This window comes from Pan troglodytes, chromosome 15, assembly GCF_028858775.2.
Source record: "Pan troglodytes isolate AG18354 chromosome 15, NHGRI_mPanTro3-v2.0_pri, whole genome shotgun sequence".
NCBI lineage: Eukaryota > Metazoa > Chordata > Mammalia > Primates > Hominidae > Pan > Pan troglodytes.
The window spans coordinates 25138478-25163965 of NC_072413.2; the positions used below are offsets into that span (position 1 = coordinate 25138478).

At 34.9% G+C, this 25488-nt stretch overlaps 1 long non-coding RNA gene across 1 annotated transcript in view; it reads left to right on the top strand.

Moving 5' to 3' along the window:
• The first annotated feature begins 233 nt into the window (after positions 1 to 233).
• LOC104001988 (uncharacterized) overlaps positions 234 to 25488 on the top strand; it is a 41471-nt gene continuing 16216 nt past the window's right edge. The window contains exons 1-3 of the long non-coding RNA XR_008538984.2: positions 234 to 395; positions 498 to 643; positions 1856 to 1982. This is a non-coding gene — a long non-coding RNA (uncharacterized LOC104001988). The remainder of the gene's footprint in view (positions 396 to 497; positions 644 to 1855; positions 1983 to 25488) is intronic.

The window sequence follows — 25488 nt, forward strand, 5'->3', positions numbered from 1 at the left end:
ACACCCTCAATTCTAGGTGTGCTGACAAGGCACTGAGCAAGGGAATGGGAAAATACTGGAAATGTAGCAAGAAATGCAAGGAGCTGTTCTGATCTCCTAATTTCTGTGCACCTGCATTTGATAGGATTACTCTCTCTGGCTCTGAAATCAATCGTCTTCTGTCTCATCCCCTTCAGCCATTGTGACCTCACCATATGCCCCTGACTGGAGAGAAGCCCAGGTTGGCTGCCTACAATCAGAGTCCACATATGTTCGGGGGAGGGACCCCAGAAGGCGGCTGACAGTATTCCTTTAGCCAGAAATCCCTTCAGGGAAGAGAAAGGTGCTCCCCTTTGCCTGCTTTTATACTACAGACTGTTTCCAACTCCAGCTAGAAGTGACTATTGCCGATTATGGTAACTTACCTTTACCCTCCAGCTGTAGAGCTCAGCCAATGGATCTTATCTATCTTGGCAAAAAAAATCTTCCTTTATTTCTCTTTTTTTCTTTGTTTTCAGCTAATCAGTGGTGACAAGCTCCCTTTGACTGCTCACTTCTCCAGTGAGGCTTCAAGCTTCTAGGCATCAAGATTAGTAAGGCTGTCTTCTGGGTGGGCCAGTTTGTTTCTCAGTGACACGAAAACATTGCCTGGGGTGTGCACTGGGTGAGGCTTGTCAGTCAAGATATGATTTTGCACTTCTGATGGATTTTCCAACTATTCACTACAAGTTAAAGATACTAGAAATATATACTTCCCTATATCTCTTCTCCTAACCACATTGAATTGTTTTTATTTGAACAGTTGAATGCAGCATGACAGCAGTACATTAGGGTTGGAAATACACTTAAATGTTCAGTCGATACATCCATCTGGTGCTTAAATTCTAGCCACAGTTCCTGACTTTCATCCAGCCTAGATTTGAATCCTTTCAGAAAGAGGAGACTCATGTTGTTCCAAAGCAAGTAATTCTGTCCAGCACACAAGCACGCGTACACATATTTTAACATACACATTCATATACACAGACTGAGCCCTTGCCACTAAATCACCTCTGTCCTTTTCTTGAGTTGTGTAGTTGAAGTTTGGAGCATAGATGTAGGATAGGGCAATTATTGATTCTTGGTGAGGTCCAACACCATCTTCCATACCAAGCTATCGAGGTATTCATTCACCTGCCAGATTTGACATCTGCAAGTTTAATTAAGCATATATATATATATATATATATATAGAGAGAGAGAGAGAGAGAGAGAGAGAGAGAGAGAGATAGACAGTATAGGCTATTACTCAAGTGACATTATTGTAAGATGAACCTGGATTCCAAGCCCAACAATAGCATAACTAATTGTTAAGATTTGGGATTTGTTACTAAACCTCTCTGAGCATAAATTCCTTATCTGTAAGAAATAAGGATAATAGTATGTATTTCATAGAGTGGTTATCAGTAACACAGAGATAATACAGAAAAAATACTTTGCAAAATGCTGTAACACATAGCTGAGAGCTAATAAATGCCATTATTATTGCCATTATTACTTCTTAACCTATATTCAAATTGATGGCCAAAATGTTTATTAGGGGTGACGCAAGGCCAGACACTCTTAACATATATGGCTTGATAGTTTTCCTATTGGTGTGGATCAGTTTAATAACAACTCATCTGGGCATTTTTTCAAATAGTAATTGCACTGATATCCAGATATCCAGATATTTTTTTTTCTCCATTTTGCTCACGTAGTTATTCTGAGAGTTTTCAGTAGGCAGTGAGGATTTATAAGTGAATACAGACTGTTATTGTTTGCTTCTTAGGTACCTAGATTATTAGGACTCATGTATTCTTTAATCAAAGTATTCCTTTTATTAATTTCCCTGCAGTATTTTCCAGAAAATATTTCAAGCAGAATATACTTATTTTCCAGTTTTGAAAACAACTAGATTGCCCATCTCCATTTCTCTCTATCATCTACTGTATTATTCTATGGACAACTGCCACCCTAATAAGGTATTTTGCAAGTCTTCTCTATATTCTCATAGGCATTTTAAAGCTTATCCCTCATGAATGTTGTTTCAGGATTCTGATAGTTGTTAAACTAATTTGGCTTTTTTAATTGATAAGAAGACAGATGCAACAATTCTATCTCAAGATGCAGACTGTATCTCTTCAGAACCTGAGATTTAGATAAGACACTCAGTTAAATAAATGGTCAGAAATGGAAAATAATTTTATGCTAGCCCAGGACATACAAGTACAAGCACTGCTTGTCAAGTACCTACTTTAAACTATTGGCATATAAAACAAAGTATGGAAAAATGTATTGCATACTATATGCCATGTGTTACTTGAGCTAATTTTAAAAACCTTATTTTGTTTGCTTTTCAAAACAACCTCATGATGTAGAATGACATTATTGACATTTTATACACAAACAAACTGAAGTTCAGAGCAATTAAGCAACTTGCCCAAGACATTTATGTAAGTCAGTAGCAGAGTCTAGATTCAAACTATGGTATCAAATATTTCATTAGGTATTGCTGCCATGAAAAAAATGTGAAACTTATATAAATGAATCAAATACAACATACATATGAATTTGATATCTCATAAATTAGTATCTGCAGTTAATTTCATTTTTACTAAATCCTCTGGGGGAAGCATACTAAGCATGTCAAAGATCTTTAGGTAGAAGCTACTTAGAATCAAATATATATATATATATATATATGCCATCAATTTAGGGACGTGGTTCATTTTTCCTGACCTTTTTGAGATAACTCTGGCTTAGGTAATTAAAATAGTGTTGGTAGTGGTGGTGTATCTGATGGTAAATATTTTAGAAGAAAGTGATGCTTATATAGCAGAGTGTATTAGTTTAAATACAATTTCTGTTTACTGAAACATTCCGCATCAAACATTATAAAAGTAAGATTGGTTAGTGTTGTGCTGAATCACAAAGTGCTTGACAGTGGTCTACCTAATTTTGATCTTCTCTGAAGAACTGTAGAGAACAGACTAAATTCAGAATTATGAATGCCATTGGACTAAGTACAGAAAGTATTTTATCTAAGAAGACTGCACCTTCACTAATCTAAACCTTCTGTCTGTTGGAGAGAGAAAAATGGTAAAAAGGCATCCTATCTGCTAGGCCAAGTGTGCTCTACACCCCTGAGATGTCTCTGCAGAAATGTCACTAATCACATGTTGGCTAAAAAAACAAAAGCAATCTTGGCAACATTGCTTTTCCCCCTTCTCATGATGCAACACTGTTCATTTGGAGTAGCCTGTGGGGGTATAATATAAATGCCTGGTCTTATTTAACGTTTATATACATATATTTTGATACACTGTATTGAAATTGCTAATGCATATCCGGTGTTAGCAAATTGGCCTGACCCTGATGCATATTTATATTTGATAATCCAAGAGGAACCTCACATTGCTATAGAGAAACAAGAGGTTGCTTCTCAACATGTGGAAAGGGCTGAAGATTTTTAAAAACGTTTGATTGTTCCGCTTAGTACAGGTACCTCTGACGTTGTAAGCCCAGTTAAGTTGCAAGTTAAGAGCTCAGTCAGAGCTCAATATGAGCTCTTAACTTGGAAGACTCACAGATGCATAGAGGGAGAAAGCTTCATTTCTGTTTCTCATAGCTTTCTTCTTCTATTAAGAACAAGGGATGAGGCCAGTCAAGCTATACATTTTACTGAACATGATTTCTTCATAAAGATTTTGAAATTAGTTTAACTCCAGTTTAACAGAAATATACTGTAGAAGTGTCTTAGTCACTATGTCTGTCAAAACTCCAACTTTTGTGCTCCTTACCAAAGATCTGAGGTGAGGACCAATGTCATCCTCCAAATGAATTTGGAATTTGGAACTCTGACCCAGTAACATTATTACCTAATCTAATGGGTACAAATCTGGAATATTAGAAACACCTGTGAATCTTTCTTTTAAAAACTACTCAGATTTCTAATTCTGTGGATTTTATTCTGGTAATCTGTACTTTTAAGAAGCATATCAGGCAATTCACATGAATAGTTCCATTTTCAATTAATAGCCTGAATTTGGACAATTTTATCCCTATTCTCTAGCCAAGCATCAGGAAGGGGTTTCTCTCTCTTTTCTCTCTGTCCCTAACTCTCTCCTTTTCCCCTCCATAAATACATTTTAAACACTTAGTGTACACCAGGTACAAGAATGCAAAACTAATAAGATCCTCTTCCTACCCTCAAAAAGATTATAGCCTTTAAAAAACTATGCATTATCAACTTCAGGAAGAATTTTCATTCTGTCATCCTGAATAAAACTTCCTTAGTCTGTATGAAGAGTGACAAATTAGACATATAGCTTTTGTGTCAATCAAGTCATTCTGCATCCTAGTTTCTCTGTTACCAAACACAAAAGAAAACAAAACAAAAACAGCTCTACTGAACCTTTTTATATGAACTATTCCTTAGCCCTGTAATCATCTTTTTGGTTTTCTTCATGACCTGTTCCATATGCTACAGATGATTACATGGCTGATAATTAGATCCAATATGCATATTTATAATCATATTTTAAGCATCTTAATTGTCATTACACAGCTAAACAATGAGAGCAGTGTTAGTGTATTGACTTCAGCTCAGTTGTTTCATATCTGCTTTCAACTTTTTTTCCCAAATTATTTCTAAGTTGTTCATTGTGTAATCAAAATGTCTTTGTAAGCTCATGTCTATTCCTCCACACAGTAACTGCTATCATTACTTAAAGGTCCACTACCTGTCAGGTACTCAATTAGGGCATCTCACAAATGTGTGGAGGAAAGAATTGAGGAGGTGATGCATGTACATCATAGATGGAAGTGTCTCAAACATGCAATACAGATTATGGATTAATACTACAAATTAATAGCTATAATATTTAAGAACACTATATTTTATACTTACAGTAAAAGACTATACATTAGTTACAGTAACGATATTATAGCAGAGCAAGTTGATTGTCAGAGAATGTTATTTGTCTATTGACTCATGGCTAATAATTGTTGGTCTTGTACTGGAACCCAGATCTTAGCAATTCCATAGTCTGTGTTGCAAAATGATATAATATATCAGCTTGTCATAGGACTAATAATTATGACATATCTGCTTTTAGAGTCCTCAAATTTACACCAGCTTTTTTGCAGTGGCACAATCTCAGCTCACTGCAACCTTCACCTGCTGGGTTCAAGCGATTCTTGTGCCTCAGCATCCTGAGTAACTGGGATTACAGGAACATGCCACTGTGGCCAGCTAATTTTTTTATTTTTAGTAGAGGTGGGGTTTCACCATGTTGGCCAGATGGGTCTTGAACTCCTGACCTCAAGTGATCTGTCCACCTCAGACTCCCAAAGTGCTGGGATTACAGGCGTGAGCCACCACTCCTGGCCTATAACAGCCTTTGAATATCTAGAATGTTTCATAAATGTTTGCATTTTATTGAAAAAAGACAACTTAGGGTCTAACCACACATACACCTACCCTAACACATACAGTATTGATTTCATAAAGAAATAGGGTAAGTTGTGTAAAGATGAGAGATGCATTTCTATCTTTGATGCTGTTTATCACTCATTTATCCATTTATTTAAAAATATGTCTCAAATTCTTACAATGCAGAACAAACTACAATTAAGTTGATAAGGTTACTTTTGCATAGGAAATAGGTGAACTCAAACTATTTTTACTTAACTCTCACTGTACTAACTATTTAATCATACTGAAAGCATTCAGCACATACTTGACTTCCAGGTGTTGCATACATAAAATATACATTTCTTCAGATCCCTGCCCTCTTCTCAATGACCTTGTTAACTTTTCATAGTGAGTACATGCCTACATTTATTTTATTTAATTTGAAATGGCAAAGAATGGCCAAAGAATATTTTTTCCCAATAACTTTTAAAAAGGATTGCAGAGCTTTCTTCTTTTGTTAATTTACGAGCAGACTTGCCTACAAAAAGAAGGGGAAGTTAAATGTTTGCTGATATCTTTTCCAGCCCTGGTATAGTATTGCTGGGCCTATTAGAGATACCTTTCTATAAAGTTCAACACGTAATCACACATAGAGTTCTGCCTGAATATAGAGATATTAAACTTATATGATCTATCTACTTGCCCTCAGGGTCAAAAACAGTCTCTCTCTCTCTCTCTCTCTCTCTCTCTCTCTCTCTCTCTCTCTTTCTCTCTTCACATTCTTCTCCAATCCCCTCATGGTGTAAAACGACTTGCAACATAGTTCTTCAAAGATTGATGGAGTTCACATTGTATATATTTTACAGGAATATTTTATGCATAGCTAAATGTTTGTTCTTAACCAATCAGGTACACTACAATAATTTCTCTACTTCCTAAGTCTTTCTCAAAAAAAAGGCTAGGACTGGTATCCTGGAAATCATTTATTTTTAACATGGTTCAGTTTGCTACTCTGTCTTATCAAGGTGTGACTGGGTAGAATAGAAATGCTTGGTATCTCATGTGACTACTCTTGTGGCTGATGTAGAGCGCCAGGTATGATATAATCCATAGTTTTGTCCTTGCTGCTCCACTATCATGTACATTTCAGATGTGATATCTTTGATATGCCTTTAGAAATCAAATTGTGGCTCTGTAATATTTCTTTTGTTTCATAAGAACTTAACAATTTCTTAGCATTGGCTCGTAACAAAATTGACAATTTCCTTGTTCTGTCTTTCTCTCCCTCTCACTCTTTCCTTCCCTACCTTCTAATCCTGAGTTACATACTTTATTTTGACAAAGACTTCATCAGTGAAAATATGCTTTGACATCAAAATATTAAATATGGCCGGGTGTAGTGGCTCACGCCTGTAATCCCAGCACTTTGGGAAGCCGAGGCGGGTGGATCACAAGGTCAGGAGTTTGAGACCAGCCTGGCCAACATGGTGAAACCCTGTATCTACTAAAGAGACGAAAAATTAGCCGCATATGGTGGCATGCACCTGTAATCCCAGCTACTCAGGAGGCTGAGGCAGGAGAATCGTTTGAACCTGGGAGGTGAAGGTTGCAGTCAGCCAAGATTGCACCATTGCACTCCAGCCTGGGTGACAGGGTGAGGCTCCGTCTCAAAATATATATATATTTAAAAGATAAAATTAGAAGGACATTATTCATAATTTTCAGCTGCCCTCCCCAAATGAATGGAATACATTTATGGCTTTTACCTGAAACCAAACCAAACAATACAAAACGACTTCATGTCCAAAGACTGTTCCATACTGATTCAAGTTTTCAAAAGCACATGTGAAAGTTATGCTTTTAAATTTTTATTTTTAAGAATACAATTTTTTCACTTTTTTATCTCAAAATAACCATGACTTTGAAATGTAAGTTTTTTTTACCCTACGTTCCTTATATCGTAGAGAAATAAATATAAACTTTAAGACTCCTTCTTAAACAAATGGATTATTTCTCTTTACAATAATGTGTTTGTTGTTTCTGTTTAATTCATAGCTCAAAGGAAACCATGAGAGACTGTCTAACTAGACTTTTTGCTTGATTTCCTGGACCCAAGAGCAGGAGTGAGGAGCTTTCTCCTGGTAATTTTGTTATAGAGCAATCAATGAGCTTGCTTCCTCATGCACATGGAGGCCAACACCATGACAAAGGCTTTTGAGAAAAGAAAAGCTTTATGGAGACCTGACTGGCAAGGAAACAGAAGAAAATTCTCATTTCTGTCTCTCTGAGCTGGAGTCTGGACCAGATTTTATATGCATAGGGTAATGAGGCATGATCTGATTTGGATAATCGGGCAAGATCTAGAACCCAATCACATAAAGCCCCGGTGTCACCTGAAAGCTTTAGGATCCAGAATCCAGTGGTGACACCAGAGCTTTATCTGATTGGATTCTGGATCCTGCCATACAATGTTCACTTTTCTTTTTTCTTTCTTTCTTTCTTTTTTTTTTTCGGAGACGGAGTCTTGCCCTGTCGCCCAGGCTGGAGTGCAGTGGTGCGATCTCGACTCACTGCAACCTCTGCCTCCCAGGTTCAAGCGATTCTCCTGCCCCAGCCTCCAAAGTAGCTGGAATTACAGGCGCGAGCCACTATGCCCAGCTAATTTTGTATTTTTAGTAGAGACGGGGTTTCACTACGTTGGTCAGGCTGATCTCGAATTCTTGACCTGTGATCCTCCCGCCTTGGCCTCCTGAAGTGCTGGGATTACAGGCGTGAGCCACCGCGCCCGGCTGGTACAGTGTTCACTTTAAAAATCAGTCCCTGCACCTCAGTCTCAGCACCTGGGTTCCTCCACTGGTTGCATGCTTTGTTCATCTGGCTTTAGTAGTAAATAAAACAATGATCAGGTTATGTGACCTTTTACCTGGGAGTCCATGGCAACCGAAGAAGGACTCACTTTGTTACTTAAATGTTAAGCCAGATTGGTTTGGTGCAGTTACAGTTTCCTACTGGATATTTGAGTTCTCGTGAAGAAATATTCTATATTAATTTTCTTTTGGCTTAGAAAAGTTTAGTATAACTTTTCCCAAGCCTTCCAGACAAAGCAGCCATTTTCTCTTACTATTTTCAATGATCGTTTTCCATAATTAAATTCATGTTTTTCTTCTCCTATGGAGAGATTTTATAAAATAAGAGGCAGCCTCTATAAATATTTATCACTTTTATTTCATGTTAGCAAACACGAACTTATGCATTTAAATACACTTCACTCCCTATATTTTACCTCTTATATTATCTGTACTTGTGCTTTTTCACACACTATTTTACATATTCAATAGGTGTTTTTGGTTTTATTTTTCCAAAATTGAATCTTAATATGCTAATATTCTGCATTCTGCCTATCCAGGTTCATGGTCACCTACTCTCTGGCAGTAAATATTTCTAAATTCTTAGAATATTTCTCTTTCAAACTCACTCAGTGAGTTTGAAATTTTGCAGCTCTATCCCTCTCACCTGGCTATGTCCTCTTATCCTCCAAGAGCACTTTCAAGGCTATCCCTCTGAGAAGTATCTCTTCCCATTCTAATTCTCTTAAGTCTCTCTACTCCTTGAATCCCTTTTGCACTTAAGACTCTGAAGCACAGAATTTAATTCTTTTGTATCTTTGGTTTAACTTCAGGTAGATGGCATAATTCTGAAAAACCAACTAAATCTCTCAATGTGCTTTTGTGATCAGAGTAGCAAGTGCAATGTAATGTAAACATACTAATATTGATTGGGGTGTTACTACTTAAAAAACATTCAGAATATCATAGCATATTATATTGTCAAATATATGAAAATTTTTGTTATTTTACTTTCCAAAGATTATTTAGAATATAAGTTTTTTGAGTTCTTAGAGAAGGAATAATTGAGCCATAGAAAAATAAAATGATTTGAGCAAGAACTCATTGCAGATTGTCGTATTTGGGATTGTACATTGCAATTTGTTAGTTGCAAGCGTTGTAAAATAAAAACAATCTCTCCCCTTTTCTTAGATTAAGCATACATTACTCTTAACACAAAACAAAAAGGAAAAACAGAAGAATGACAAGACAATAAAACACCAACATGCTCAGTTATTCAATACTTGCTATGACCCGAATATTTCTGTTCCCCCAAAGTTCATATGTTGAAAACGAATATCCAATGCAATAGTATTAAAAGGTGAGGCTTTTGAGAGGTCATTAGGGCTCAGCACTCATGAATGGGATTAGTGCCCTTATAAAAGAAGCCTGAGGAGGTTTGTTTACCTCTTTTACCATGTGTAGACATAGCTAGAAGGTGCTGTCTATGAGAAACTGTCCCTCTAGACACCAAATATGCTGGTGCCTTGAGCTGTGAGCAACAAAATTTTGTTGCTTATAAATTACCCAGCCTAAGGTATTTCGTTATGGCAGCAGGGACAGGCTAAGATAATACTCCTATTTCACTGGAAGGAAAGAATATTTCTTAACCACACAGTGCATTGATCATTAAAATTCCTTACTTTATCTAATATTAGTCATATTTTATACTACATATCTATTGTGAAATTATATATTGAAATATATCAGTACTAATATATCTAAATTACCTTCTATTTTTAAAAATACTTGTCACCTAGTCATAAATAAAACAATTATTCTTTTTAAAAATAAAATTAATTATATACCAACTATAAGTTTAAGTATATTATATTATAATAAGTCTTGAGCATCTTCTTGACTTGGATTCAGCACAAAAACACGGTTTAAATTGCATCAGTTGGAGCTGGGACATAGTTTTAAAAAAATTAGCATCATCTGTGGCAGGTAATATTTCATGGAAAAAGTCCTAAATTAGATAACCTTTGTTAACTTCACCTGGACCCTCACTTTGCGGGAGGAATAGGAAATTTGATACAGATAGGTACAGAAGGAAGACCATGTGAAGACACAGGGAGAAGATGGCTGTTACAAGCCAAGGAGTGAGGTGTCAGAAGAATTCTACCCTGCTGACATCTTGATTTCAAACTTGTATACCCCAAAATAAATTTCACTTGTTAAGGCCGTCAGGTTTGTGGTTCTTTGTGATGAAAACCCTAGTAAAGTAATACACAAGATATATATATATATAATGATTAAGTTTTAACTTATTTTCTATGTATATTTAAAGTGATAAGCAATAGAGAATTTGATAGGTTATATATACAGAAGGCAATATAGAGTTGGGTTTTGCTTTGCTATCTAGTCTGACAATCTCTGCTGTTTATTGGATCTTTAGCCCATTTATATTTAATGTGAATTTTTATACGGTTAACCTTAAGATCATGATCTTACTATTTTTATAATTGTCTCATTTTTTCTTTCTCTTTTCTCTTTTGAACTGAGAATTTTTTATGATTTAATTTAATCTTTTTTGTTGGCTTATTACACATGACTTGTTATTTTAGCGGTTGCTTTACAGTTTATAGTACATACTATTACTATATCACTATCTAGCTTCAACTGATATTATATCACTTCACATAAAATATAAGACCTTTACAAGAGTAAACTTCCATTTCTTACCTCCTGGCCTTTATGGCACTACTGTCATATATTTTGCTTTTACATGTTATATGAGATTCACATCACACTGTTATTTTTTAAAGTTACATTTTAAAGAGGTATAGATAATAATACAATTCTTTTATAATTACCCATGCAGTTACCATTTTCAGTGCTTTTTATTCCTTTGGGTAGATTCATATTTTTATTTGCTATCATTTCCCTTCAGCCTGAAAGATTTCTTTAGTGTGCGGGCTTGTTTCAGGTGAATTCTTTTACCTTTCGTATGCCTGAAATATTATTTTTTCACCTTCATTTTTTGAAATACAGTTTTTATTGAGTATATAATTCTTTCAACATTTTGAGATGTTGCTCTTTTTGCTGGCATTGTTTTAGCAAGAAAGACATTGCCATCTCTTTTTTCCTCTGTAAGTTTCTTTGTCTGCATTTAAGATTTTTCTCTTTTTATTACGGTAAAATATATGCAATATAAAAATAACCATTTTAATCATCTTAAGTGTACAGATCTGTGGTATTAAATACATTCACACTTGTTGTATAACCATAGACACAATCTATCTCTAGAACTTTTTCATTTTCCTCCACTTAAGTTCTGTTACTATCAAACACTAACTTCCCATTCCACCCTACATTTATTTATTCCCTGGTAACCACTGTTCTACTTTCAGTAATGACTACTCTAGAAATCTCATTATCTCATTTAAGTGGAATCATACAATATTTGTCCTTTAGTTGTTTAAGTGAATTTTATTTCACTTGGTGTAATGTCTTCCAGGTTCATTCCTGTTTAGCATGTGTCAAAATTTATTTCCTTTTCACAACTGAATTATATTCCTGTGTATGTATGTATCATATTTTCTTTGTTCATTCATTCTTCAGTGGCTACTTGTGTTGCTTCCACATTGTAGCTATTGAGAGTAATGCTGCTATGAATGTGGGTATACAAATATGTTTGCATCCTTGCTTTCACTTCTTTTGTCTATAAACTCAGGAGTAGAATGGCTGGATTATATAGTAATTCTGTATTTAAGTTTTTGGAGAATCATCATACTATTTTCTGAAGGAGGAGCACCATTTTACTTTCTAACCAGCAATGCTCAAAAGTTTCAGTTTCTCCACATCCTCACAAACATTTGTGTTTTTTTGCCGTTTATTTATTTTTATAATAGCCATCCTAATGGGTGTGAAGTAGTATTTCATTGTGGTTTTGATTTGCATTTCTCTAATGACTAATGATATTGAGCATCTTTTTATGTGTTTGTTGGCCATTTGCACATCTTCTTTGGAGAAAGATTTTTTCAAATTCTTAGCCTATTTTTAAAATCAGTTTGTTTGCTTTTGTTGTTGAGTGGCAGGAGTTCCTTATATATTATGGATATCAATTCCTTATCAGACATAAGATTTAAAAATGTTTCTTTTCATTTCGTTAATTGCCTTATCACTCTGTTGGTATTCTTTGATACACAAAACTTTTGAATTTTCATAATGTCCAGCTTACCTCTTTTTTCTTTTGTCGTTTGTGCTTTTGGTGCCATACGTATTAAATCAATCATTGCCAAATCCAATGTCATGAAGTTCTTTTGTTATTTTTTTTCTAAAAGGTTTGTAGTGTTAGCTCTTACATTTATATCTTTGATCTATTTTGAGTCAATTTTTGTATATAAGGGTCCAACTTCATTTTTTTTTAATACATGGATCTCCAATTTTCCCAACACCATTTTTAAAATTTATTTATTTATTTTGAGAAAGAGTTTCACTCTTGTTGCCCAGGCTGGAATGCAATGGCGTGATCTCAGCTTACTGCAGCCTCTGCCTCCCAGATTCAAACAATTCTCCTGCCTCAGCCTCCCGAGTAGCTGGGATTACAGGCACCTGCCACCAGGCTTGGCTAATTTTTTTGTATTTTTGGGAGAGACAGGGTTTTGCCATGTTGGCCAGGCTGGTCTCAAACTCCTGGCCTCAGGTGATCTGCCTGCCTGGGCCTCCCAAAGTGCTGAGATTATAGGCGTGAGCCACTGTGCTCGCCCCAACACCATTTGTTGAAAAGATTGTCCTTTTCCCATTGCATGGTCTTAGCATCCTTGTTGAAAATCATTTGGCCATACCTGTGAGGGTTTATTTCTGGCCTTTTAATTCTATTCCAATGGTCTGTATGTCAGTACCATAGTCTTTTGATTACTGTATATTTTTATTTTTTCTTTTTCTTATTAATTTTCACTACTGTATACTTTTAGTAAGGTTTAAAAAATCAGGCAATGTAAGGCATACAATTTTGTTATTTTGGGTTTTTTTTTGTTGCAATTTTAGTTACCTTATATACCATATTAATTTTAGGGAGAATTTTTCTGTTTCTGTTAAATATGTCACTGGGACTTTTATAGGGATTTCACTGAATCAGTAGATTGCTTTGGGTATATTGACATCTTAACGATAGTAAGTCTTCCAATAAATGAACATTTGTTTCCATTTATTTGCATCTTTAATTTCTTTCAACATTGTTTTGTAGTTTGCAGTATATAAATCTTTCACTTTCTTCTTCAAGTTTACTTCTAAGTATTTTATTCTTTCAGATGCTATTGTAAATAGAATATTCTCTAAGTTTTCTCTGTTAGATTGTTCATTGTGATTGTGTAGAAATGTAACTGATTTTACATATTAATTTTATATCCCGAAACTTTGCTAAATTTGCTTATTTGTTCTACTAGTTGTGTGTGTGTGTGTGTGTATGTAGTCTTTAGGGTGTTTTACATTCAAGATCATGTCACCTGCAAACAGAAAATTTTACTTCTTCCCCTTTTTTCAATTTGATGGCATTTTATTTCTTTTTTTGTCTAATTTTTTTCTCTGATAATTTTGATACTATTTTAAGTAGAAATGTCAATAGTAAGCATCCTCGTCTTGTTCTTGATCTTAGAAGAAAAGCTTTAAGTCTTTCAGCATGGAGCATAATGTTGTCTGTGGTTTTATATACATATACATATGTATTAATATATAGATGTATATGTATGTGCTTTTGTTATGTCTTGGTAGTTTCTTTTCCTCCATACTGAATTTTTTAATAATGAAAAGCTGTTGAATTATGTCAAATGGTTTTTAGATATCAATTGAGATGATCATATATGTTTTCCTTCATTCCATTACTGTGGTAGATCATAATAATTGATTTTCACATGTGGAACCGTCCTTGCATTTCAGGAAAAACTTCCACTTGGTGGATAATCCTTTTAATATATTGTTGAATTCGATTTGGTAGTGTATTATTCTAGTTGAGGCTGCTCTAACAAAATACTTTAGACTGGGCAATTTATAAATAACAGCAATTTATTGCTCACAGTCCCAGAGGCTGGAAGGTCCAAGAACTGTTGCACTTTTGAGTTGTTCCAGCATCACCTCAAAAGTCTAAAGTCCAGAGTCTCATCTAAATATTAAACAAATCAGTAAGAGTGTGAATCAAGTCTATTTCATTCTGAGGCAAATCCCCCTCCAGCTGTGAGCCTATGAAATCAGACAAGTTATGTATTTTCAAAATGTTATGGTGGGATAGCCATAGGACAGATATTCCCCATTCCATAAGGGAGAAATAGAAAGCAAGAAAGGGTAATAAGTTCCAACCAAATCTAAAAATCCATCAGGGTAAACAACATTAAAACTTAAGAATTGAGAACAATTTTTTGACTCCATGTTTTATTTTCTGGACACACTGGGGAGAGTATTGGGTTCCCAAGGCTCAGATCAACACTACCTCCATGGGTTTGCTGGCCACAGACCATATAACAACTCTCAAGGGTTGGAGTCAAGTACCTGTGGATCTCCCAGAATGGAGTTGCACACTGATGGCTTTATAGTTCTGGGCTCTCAGGGCAGCCCCACCTCCATGTCTCCATTAGATACATGGCAGCCTTGCTCTCGTGATTCCACTAGGCACTGCCCTGATGGGAGCTTTCTGCGGTGGTTCCCCCCCTGTGGCCATTCTATGCCTAGGCTGTGAGGTACTCTGAGGCATTCTTTGATATCTAGGTAGAGGTAGCCATGTCCCCATAGCTCACGTACTCAGCACACCTGTGAGGATGGCACTGCATGGATACCACCAAGGTTTACAGCTTGTGCTTTCCAGACGGTGGCCCAAGCTGCAATCTGGACTCATTGAGCAATGGCTGAAGCAGCCAAGGAGTGATGCACCAGAAGGTGGGGAGTGAAGCCTTGAAATAGTTCTGTCTCCAAGGCCCTGGCTTTCTGGGTCTGTGATGGGTGGAGCAACTTGGAAGATCTCTGAAATGCCTTTGAGTTCATTATTCCACTGACTTGATGAATAGCATCTGGTTTCCTTCTATCCATACTAATCTCCATTAACTGTTTCCTTGGCTGCATCCTTGGTATTCTTTTTCAAACATGCCTTTCATTCTTTATAATAGGGGCAGCCTGATGATTTTCCGAATCTTTAAGTTCTGGTTTTCTGTCAATTATAAATTTTATATTTATTTTGTTTCTTCTCCCAGATTACCATATGCAGTCAACAGAAGCCATGCTGTACCCAGAATAATTTGCTTAGATATTTTTTCTGCCAAATATTCTATTTTATCACTCAGAGTTTCTGTCTTCCACAAAGCACTAGGATGTCAGCATAATTCAGCCAAATTCCTTGCAACTTTACAACAAAGATTACCTTTCCTCTAGTTTTCAATAACGTATTCCTCATTTACATCAGGAATTTCATCAAAATGGTCTTTACCATCCATATTTCTACCAACACACTGTTCAAGATCTTTTTGGCAATCTCTAAGAAGATTGAGACTTTTTCTATGACTGTCTTCTTCTTCTGAGTCTTCATCAGATTGTCCTTCATGCTCCAGTCACGGAAATGTAAGCATTTTTTCTAGAATAAACTTCCAAATTCTCCAGCCTCTCCCCATTACTCAATCCAAAGCTGCTTTCACATTTTTAGGCATTTGTTCCAACAGAACCTCACTTCTCAGTACCAGTGTCTTAGTTTATTCAGTTGCTGCAAAAAAAAAAAAAAAAAAAAACAACGAAAAAAAAGTACCTTAGGGTAATTTATAAACAGCAGAAATTTATTACTCACAGTTCTGGAAGTAGGGAAGTCCAAGATCAAGACACCAGCAGATTTGGTGTCTGGTGAGGGCTTGTTTCCCAAAGAACGTGCCTTCTTACTGGGTCCTCATATGGTGAAAGGGCAAAGGGGCAAACAAACTTCCTCAGACTTGGGGCACTAATGCCAATCACAAGGGTTCTCACCTCATGATCTTGTCACCTACCAAAGGGCCCCACCGTTTTGTACCAAAATATTATGAATTAGATTTCAAAATACGAATTTTGGAGGGGCAAAATCAGATCCTAAGAAGTAGCATTTTATTGAGATTTTTTGCATCAATATTCATAAGCCATATTAGTCCATAGTTTTCTTTTTTTATAGTGTCTGTCTGGCTTTCACATCATAGGGTAATGTTGGCCTTATAGAATGAGTTAAAATGTTCCTCTTCTTCAGGGTTTTTGGAAGAGTTTGAGAAAGATTTGTGTTAATTTTTTAAATGTTTGATAGAATTCACCATTGATACCACCTAGTTCTGGATATGTTTTTTTTTTTTTTCTTTTTTCTCTTTGGATGTTTTGTATTACTGATCCAACACCCTTACTATTTTGTTCTCTTCAGATTTTCTATGTCTTCATGATTCAGTCTTGATAGTATATTTCTAGAAATCTGTCATATGATCTGCATTACCCAGTTTGTTGGCATGTGGTTGTTCATAGTGCTTCCTTATAATCCTTTTCATTTCTGTAAAATTCATAGTAATGTCCCCTTTCATTTGTGATTCTAGTTATTATATTTTCTCTTTATTTCTGAGTCAATCTAGCTAAAAGTTTGTCAATTTTTATTTTTTCAAAAGACTAATTTATAATTTCATTGATTTTCTCTATTTTTTCTATTCTTTAGTTTATTTATACCTGCTCTAATTTTTACTATTTCCATCTTGAATGCTTGATTTTAGTATTCTATTCTGTCTTCCATATCTCAATTTAACTTTTAGATTATATATAATGTAGTTATAAAAACTGTTTTGATATTCTTACCTTCTAATTCTAACATTTGTTTCTGTTTGGGTCTGTTTTGATTGGTTGGTTTATCTCTTCATGATGTCTTCCTATCATTTGGCATGCCTGGTAATTGTTGACTGGATGCCTGCTATTGTAATTTTTACTTTTAAAATGACAGATCTTCTTTTCTTCTCAGTACTCTTGAGCTTTGTTCTGTATTGCAGCTAAGTTGCTTGTAAATAATTTTCCCTTTTTTGTCTTCCTTTTAAGATTTATTAGGCAAGATTAGAACAGTGTTTAGTCTATGCCCAGTTATTTTTCACTATGAAGGCAAGGCTCACTGTAGAGTCCACCCAGTGACCTACAATTTATAGGATTTTCCAATGTTGCTGGTGGAAGCAGACATTATTTCTGGCCCTGTGTAAGTGCTGGGCGGTGTTATTTCCAATCGTTTTGGCTGGTTCTTGTCTTGGCTATCTTCACATAGTTTCCTACCATGTATCCAGTGATTAGTGTTTGGCTGAATATGTAAGAAATACCCACCCAGTGCAGAGCTCAAAGTGCGGATCTCTCGTCTCCAGCATTCTTTCCTGTGAATTCTATCTGCCTTGGTTGGCCTGGACTTGTCAGATATATCTCCTCAACTAAGGAAATCTACAGGTATAGGTTTCCACCCTTCTTTGTTATATGTGAATGCTCTCTCAAGGTAGTAAGCTTGGTCAATCAAAGGGCACATCACATTTGTGTTTTGTCTCAGGGATTACTGGCCTCTGTTACCTGATATCCAGTGTCTTGAAAATCATTGTTTTAGCTCTTCTGTCCATTTTCTTATTTTTTTTGGTTGTGTGATGCAGGAGGAAATATTACTCCCCGTTACTTCACCTTAGCCAGAAGAATTGTTACTTCTTTTGATTAAACTCTCTGTTAGCTGACGGGGATACTCTTAGTTTTTGCAAGAAAAAGGTACATGATTTATTTTATAAGCACTTGTCTATGTGAGCATGTCTCTAAAAACTGCCTTTACTCATAAAAAAAAAGAATTACTTGACTGCATAAAATGCTTGTATCACATATTTTTGTACTAATATTTATTTGAGTATTATTATATTGTCTTTGTCAGAGTATTTAAAAAAATTCTGTCTATTTTTCCCAATGTTTAGACATTTTAATTTTGTTAGAATACCCCCATCTTGTATATGTCTCATTTTAACAGGAAATTTATTTCAGTTTTCTTAACTGTGCCTTTCAAATTAAGCTCTAAATAATTTGCTGATATTTGGATACATTAGGCTGAGAGATGATCGATTTACTCTTAAAGATGTTGATATAATTCTCTTCATTCCTCACTCTAAGCAAAACACATGCAATTCCCATCTTCCTACCTTCTCATTATTGTAATATTCTAATTCTATTATTCCAGTATTAAGTGTTTATTGTGACTTTATGAACTCCATTTACAGCTGTGCCATGTTAAGTACTATAATTAATTTTTTTCTTTCTTGCAAGACTGTTTTTGTCTTCCTGCAACATACGTCATCTTTTTAATTTATATGCTTATTTGTTTACCTTTAAGTATGTATTTATCACCAATTTATCCATAACCTCTCCCCAAATAGTGTAAATATTTACTTACCATATTAAAAATGATCAGGGATTCTATCAATTTTAACTACTTAAAACTTTCCTAGAAAGTTCTGATATATGTCAATGTTGTTGGTCTCTTTTTAAATTATTATTATTTTTTGATTTATGTTTTTGAGACAGGGTTTTGTTCTGTCACCCAGTCTGGAGTGTAGTGGTGGGATCATAGCTCACTGCAGCCTCAAATTCCTGGGCTCAAGTGATCCTCCTGCCCCAGCCTCCCACGTAGCTGGAAACATGGGTGCATACCACCAAGCCCAACTAATTATTTAAAAAAATGTTTTGTAGGGATGGAGTTTTGCTATGTTGCTCAGGCTGATTTTAAACTCCTGAACTCAAGCAAACCTCTTTTCTTGGTCTTCCAAAGTGCTGGGATTACAGGCTAGAGCCCTTGTGTCTGGTCTGATTGGTCTATTTATTTTATTTTATTTTTTAGGTCTGCTTCATGGTTGTAATCCTTCGGGGTCTTTTTTGATAAATAGTCTTGTTTTTCCTGTATCCTATATCTTTCTAATTTTGGTTTGTTCTTTTATTTTTGTGAGGACATTCTCCAGTGGCTTTCTAAGTAATGGTGCATTGGAAGTAAGTTTATAAGATCTTGGACTGATCATGTTGTCTTTATTCAGCCACTTTCTTGGTAATTTGTTTAGACCAAGAATTCCATGTTGGAAATTAAGTGTTCTACTAAGCTAGAAGGCAGGGTTGTTGTTGCGAAGTCTAATAGCATCATTCTCTTAATCTTTTTAACATTTCTTTTTCTCTTTGAAGCTTTTTGAATCAGCTTTTTGCTCTAACATTCTGAAATATAATGGAGATGTAATTATCACTAGTCTACTTTCACTGCTTCTTTTGGGCATTTATTCAGTGAATCTTTATGTCTACAAAGTCCACAAAATTTCTTCAACATTATGATACAATCCTGCTAAGTTTTTTCTTTCTATGTTTTTCTAATTTCTCATATATGTTTTCTATTTTTTTATGCTCTTTTGAAATGGATTCCTTTTGTAAAATGGATGTGATATCCTTTTTCATATTTCTGAAAATATTAATAATAATTTTCATTACCAGGGGGGTGGATAATTTTACTGCATAATCTGTTTTCTCTAATTATGTTTTTTACTTGTATATTTACATGGTCTGTGTCTTTTGTTTCGTTATCTTTTTCTGGATATCTAATTTAAATCTCTGTGTGCATAGATGGAGTTGACCAATGCTAGCCTTCAGTGTAGGGAGACACCAGTTTGATTCACTGGGAAATCTCCATAATTTTAATTTTAATTTGTGTATCTTCCTTTGGTCACATTTTTCAGAAAACATTTTGGTATCCTGCATGGGAGAATATAAACCTTGTTGTGTTCATTTGAGAAGTGAAAAGAGGAGACTACTGGATATATCAGAATTCCGTGTAAAGAGTCAAATTTCTTGTTTTCCGTGTGGTCCCATTACCTTTAATTTTGCTGGATACCTAATAGTGCAGAAGGCCTCTAGTTTAGTCTCTTTAGAGAATAAATCTTCTGCCTTCTTCCTGGTCGGGGGCGGGGAACACACATTGATTGAGGGACTCTGGTGGTTCAACTTCTTTTAAAATGGATTTTCAAATAATCTTGTTTATCAGGCTCGCTTTCATAAATATCTAATGCCATCAAAACCAGTTTTCTTCGTTGACATCTCAAGACCAAATTTCTCAGGACAGTAAGTTACCTCTTGTGTTTTTCTGCATTCTACTTTGGGAACTTCTGTTGCTGTTTATCGTCTTTCCTGTTCTTTGACCTTGCACACTAATGATTAAAAATAAAAATACTTGGTGCTTATTTTATTGGTATTTGGAGAAGAATTGGAGGAAAGCAAGTCCAATCTTTCGTTTCTAATCAACTTTCTTCTCCAAATTTTCTCTTGATATACAACTTAAATTTTTTTCCAAAATATGCCTCTTTTATTTAATTTTCAAATGTTTTGTTTGAAGTGTATAGTAAGCATTGTCAGTCTTAATCTCAGAGTATTTTATGTCAGGAGATTTTTTTTTTTTGCTTTATTTACTCTGCTGTACACTTTTATGATAAACCAATAATCCTTGGGCTAGCCATGTGTGAAGCATAAGCCCCAATATGTACTTCTAAGAATCTTCTTATTCCTTGCCTCCACCTGAAGTGTTTTTCTCTAGAGATAAAGCATAAGAGAATTAGGAAGCCTATGTCTACCCTGTCTTCTTCTTGCTCCGTTCTTGAAGTTTTAGTCTTTGAATAGATAAAAATATATGAAGCCAAGAGGCCTAAGAACAATGCTCTAATCACTTCATAAAATTTTCCCATCATAGTAGAGGAAGGAATAGCTAATTAGTTTTCTATTTGAAACAACCAAAAATGTATTGAGGGGATATTTATAACATGCAAAAGAAAAGAAATATTCCTACCTTCTCTTATGTTATTAATGTTATTTAGTTTTGTAAGCATGAGCTGGACACTTTGTTTTTCTCAGCAGCTCCTTAGACTTAGCAAAATATCCTTTCAAATTTTGAATACTTTTTGTCATCTCAGTTTTGATAGTGAATGCTTTCATTTATTTATTTATTGCTGATTTTTCATAGTTTTCTTTTTACAATGCCAGGAGATGTGTCTGAAGCTAATTAATTGGACCTTATTTAAAAAAGAAACTGAGTTGTTAATATGTCTTCTTATTTCATCTTTGGTAATGATATACTTACATTTATCCACAATTAGAATTGTATATACAAAGAATATATGTATCAAAATATCATTATATGTCCTATAGTAATTAATTCCTAATTTTTCTGTAATTATTTGATATTTTCAATTGTATAAAGTATGAAAGGACAAATATTTAAAGCATTATTTCTTATTCTCATACTTAGGACATAGTATTTATATATTTTTGAAGTATCATGTCTGAAATATTTCCTAATTCAATATTTGAGCACGGGAGAAATGAATTTCACTCCCAGGCTAGCTTGGGAGCTTTGTGTTAGTACCTTCTGCTATTGGGTTTATGATGTAAGCAAGGAAAGCCTTGCAGAGATTAATGAGGGATGATAGCTTACAGCTATTTTGAAAGAAATTATTTTGCTTATTTATATTCAACAGAACCACATCAATCAGCAAACAGAAGTAGGGAGTCATCCTTTCCTTGTGTTTAAATGTCTGCATTACAGTGTCATTTACTGAAATGACCATTCACATGGAACTGGGCAAAAAAATTCTTACATAATCGCAGAGAGAAGAACTAAATTTGGCAGATTTCCGTTGTTCCTTTTAATTGAATATTATAATCAGCATTTTTATTTTATAAAGACAAATAGCTATGATGAACAATTATTAGGCAAATAGAAAGTGAATGCTTAATTTCTATCTGAAACATTAAGTACACAAATCAACAGGTGTTGATAAAGTTCCTAAAACTGTCGATTTATGAAAATATCTTTTTTATGAGTTTACCTGAATTGTTTTCTCCATTAAAATGCAAATACCTCAACTTATCTCTCAAAACCTTAAATAAGAAGAGAAAATCCTATTTTGGGGAGAAGAAAGGAAGAAACATAGCTACCCATGAGAAATATAAAGGTTTTTGTTTCATTTGCAAGCTAGGTATGGCCTTGGTACTAAATTCTGATCAGTTATTTGAAATTTCCAGTACATGTCTTGATATGGAAAAGATGTACCACCTCCATTTCTTTCTTATTTTTGCTCGTTGAAATAAAAAATGCTTGGAGTTCAAATTGCTACTTGGACCAGAAAGTGGAAGGCATGTATTGGGGGTCATGGAGAACAAAGTAAGAAGGACTGGCTCAGCTGTGAACCACTTATCTTTGGATTTCATTTATATGTGAGAGAAATATATTCTTTTTCTCCTTTTTTTGGCACCTGCATCCAAACTCATTTCTGATTGATGCAAAGTGTTTCAGCCTTCATTCTATTTTTTAAACCTTATCTTTTTCTCTATTACTACAGTCCAGCTAGATTAGATGTTCAATGTTCCTTTAGTAAGCATTATGCCTTTTCAGGTTTGACCTTTTGTTCAATCTCTTCTTTCTGCGCAATACAAGATATTCCCCAGGCTATAAGTTTGGAATTCTCTTCAAGCACATTTTGATTTCCTTAGATCACCCTAAGATTATCTTTTTCTCAATTCCTATATTATCATTCTATGTAATTTACCATACGTATATTATATAATGAGTGTTTTGAGGGCCAGAACCAGTTCCCCATTGCAACAAAGCGTATTGAGCACCTATTGTGTGTCATGTGTTATGCAAGAGATGACTGAGGTAGGAAGGATGATAGAGACAGTATCCATTCCCATAAATATTTCATAATTTAGTGAAGTAAAGGTATACAAACAAGTAATACTAAAATAAGAACTCAGCATAATGAACAACACATTATAGAATTACAGAAGAGGAAGTGATTAGTTCTTCTGGAGATGGGATGAGCAGGAAGCTCTAAATAATTTCTCCAGGGGGAAGATATTTGGGCTAACCTCAAAGGATAAATATACATTTACTTAGGAGGAAATGTCTGAGGAAACTTAAGAGGGCTCTGGATATCCAGCTGGAGCAAGGTATTGACTTTGTGTTAAAGAGTTGAAAGAAATCAATGCTACTCTTCATTAGAATACGTGGCACTGACGATGAATATAAGCATGGGACAAAAGGACAGATGTTTACATATGTGACATTTATATGCTTTTTGTTCAAAAAAAGAAGAAAGCTCTGATGAAAAGATGAGAAATAGATTTAATGAGGGTTAATTGATGAGAGTAGACTGAAGAAAATGGATCTAACAAATTGGTCAATGGAGCAACAAATGAAACCCAGGCAATGGAAATATGTCACTAGGTAAGAAATTTTGAATGAAAGAGAGGTAAGAAGAAAGACTACTCTGACTATGTTCTTTGTAAAGTTGTGCATATACGTAGTTTGTAGAAGAAAGTTGCTTATGTGATTGTGGGCTTGGAAATTAAGGTAAAGATGGAGAACAGCAGCTATGAAGACTGGGAAAGAGAGAAATGGAGGGGGCTAGTGTGAGTGTGCGTTTAAAGCAAAAGGCAAAAGTATTCATGTCCAGATTTGGAAGGGGGCCACGAAATGACTAACGGACTGAAGAAATAAGTAGAGATTAAGAAACTAGAGATTTCCTAAGAACTGATGTGGTAGGAGTATTATACTTCTTTGCTTTCCTTCATAGTATATAACACAATGCCTTCTACTGAGTCCTCATAAATACTTATTGCATTAATACACTACAATCCATCCCAAATCACCTTCTTATATTGTTATTTAAACTTAATGAGTTTTTAGGGAAGAAAACAAAATGAAATTATTCTGGAGAAGAGCTGTGGGGTATGGTGGCATAGGTAGCTTTATCTCCATTTGTGGGTGTTCATTAAGACCTCATGGGATAAATTTACTCAAAGTATTCCTGATTGTAGCTTTCTAATGGGGTTGACTGTGTCTCTTTTTAAGCCTTTTTTAAACGTAAATATGCAGAATATAGATTTTTACTTATGTTTTGAATAAAAATGAGCTATCTTAGGGGAAACATAGATATGGAGAAGAAAACAGTCTAAGTTCAGCATTGGATAAACATCCCAGAGGCCCAAAGATTTGTCACAATATGTGAGGTTTCTCCAAGATCACAGGATTGTTTCTTATTAGAAAAGATGTAGCATTTATAGAAAGTGCCATTTAAAGGATTGTGTAGCTCAGAGGGGGAAAAAGCAATATTCTGGTAGGCTGCCTTTTGAAGCAGTAAATACCTTTCATGTCATTTAATAATGGCTTGGATAGGTTTGAAGAACTATGTCAAGCATTCCGAACACAAGGAATGTAAATTTGGTGAACTCTTTCAGCCATTTGAATCTTAAATCAACCAGTCACAGTGTCTTAAAACAGCTTGTTTGATTCATTTAAGCTTGTAGTTACAGTAGGGATAAGATTCTCAGGCCTACTGTTGTTTCATCTGTAGTTGTTGTGGAAGAAAAATATACACCAATTTTCTCCTTTCTAGGTCACATATCAAACTGATACGTGGTTTTAAGCAAAAGAGAAAAAATGGCTCATGTTTTCCCTGTTTATAAGGCGAAAATCAAGCAATTTCTAAATAATATAGAGATCATGACCCCAACTGAGCTCAAGGCCAGAGACTGGTGATTTCTTGTTTGAGTCACAAATGGTTGAATAGTTTATAGTGAATGTTTAGAATATGTGATTTAACTTTCAATCTACAAAGCCTAGTCAGAAAGGGAAACTTTTTTTTCGATATTTTTTGCTAGTTTCGCATATTTGGATGGTGTTGTCTTATTTGAGGAATTATTTCTGCTAAATTCTTCCTAGATTGAAAGTAGGAAATTGCATTTATCTAACCTATCTTCTAGTGGTTTTAGTTTGCTGCATTATAAACAGGCCAACTCCTCCCTTCCCATAGCAACCTGTGCTTCATTTTCTTAATATTTCTTTAATGTTTTTGAAATAATCTTACTCAAGATATAGATTCTTTGGGGAAATCCTAATTATATCAATCAAGTTTCACGTAACAGTAATGTTATACATCAATCATTTCATTGACTATATTTATTATTTTTCATAGGCTTTGCACTAAAATAATCAAACTAATTTCATTTAAAAATATTCTGGATGTTCTGAAATTCAGGCTGGAGGTGAAAATTTGGCTGCATGAGATTTTTATTGGGTTTACAGGTTAACTGCTGTCATTGGGAATACTGAAATAATATTGCTTAGTCAATGACCTCATTGGGTTAAACGGAACACCAAAAGACAGTCTTACAGGAAAAAATAAG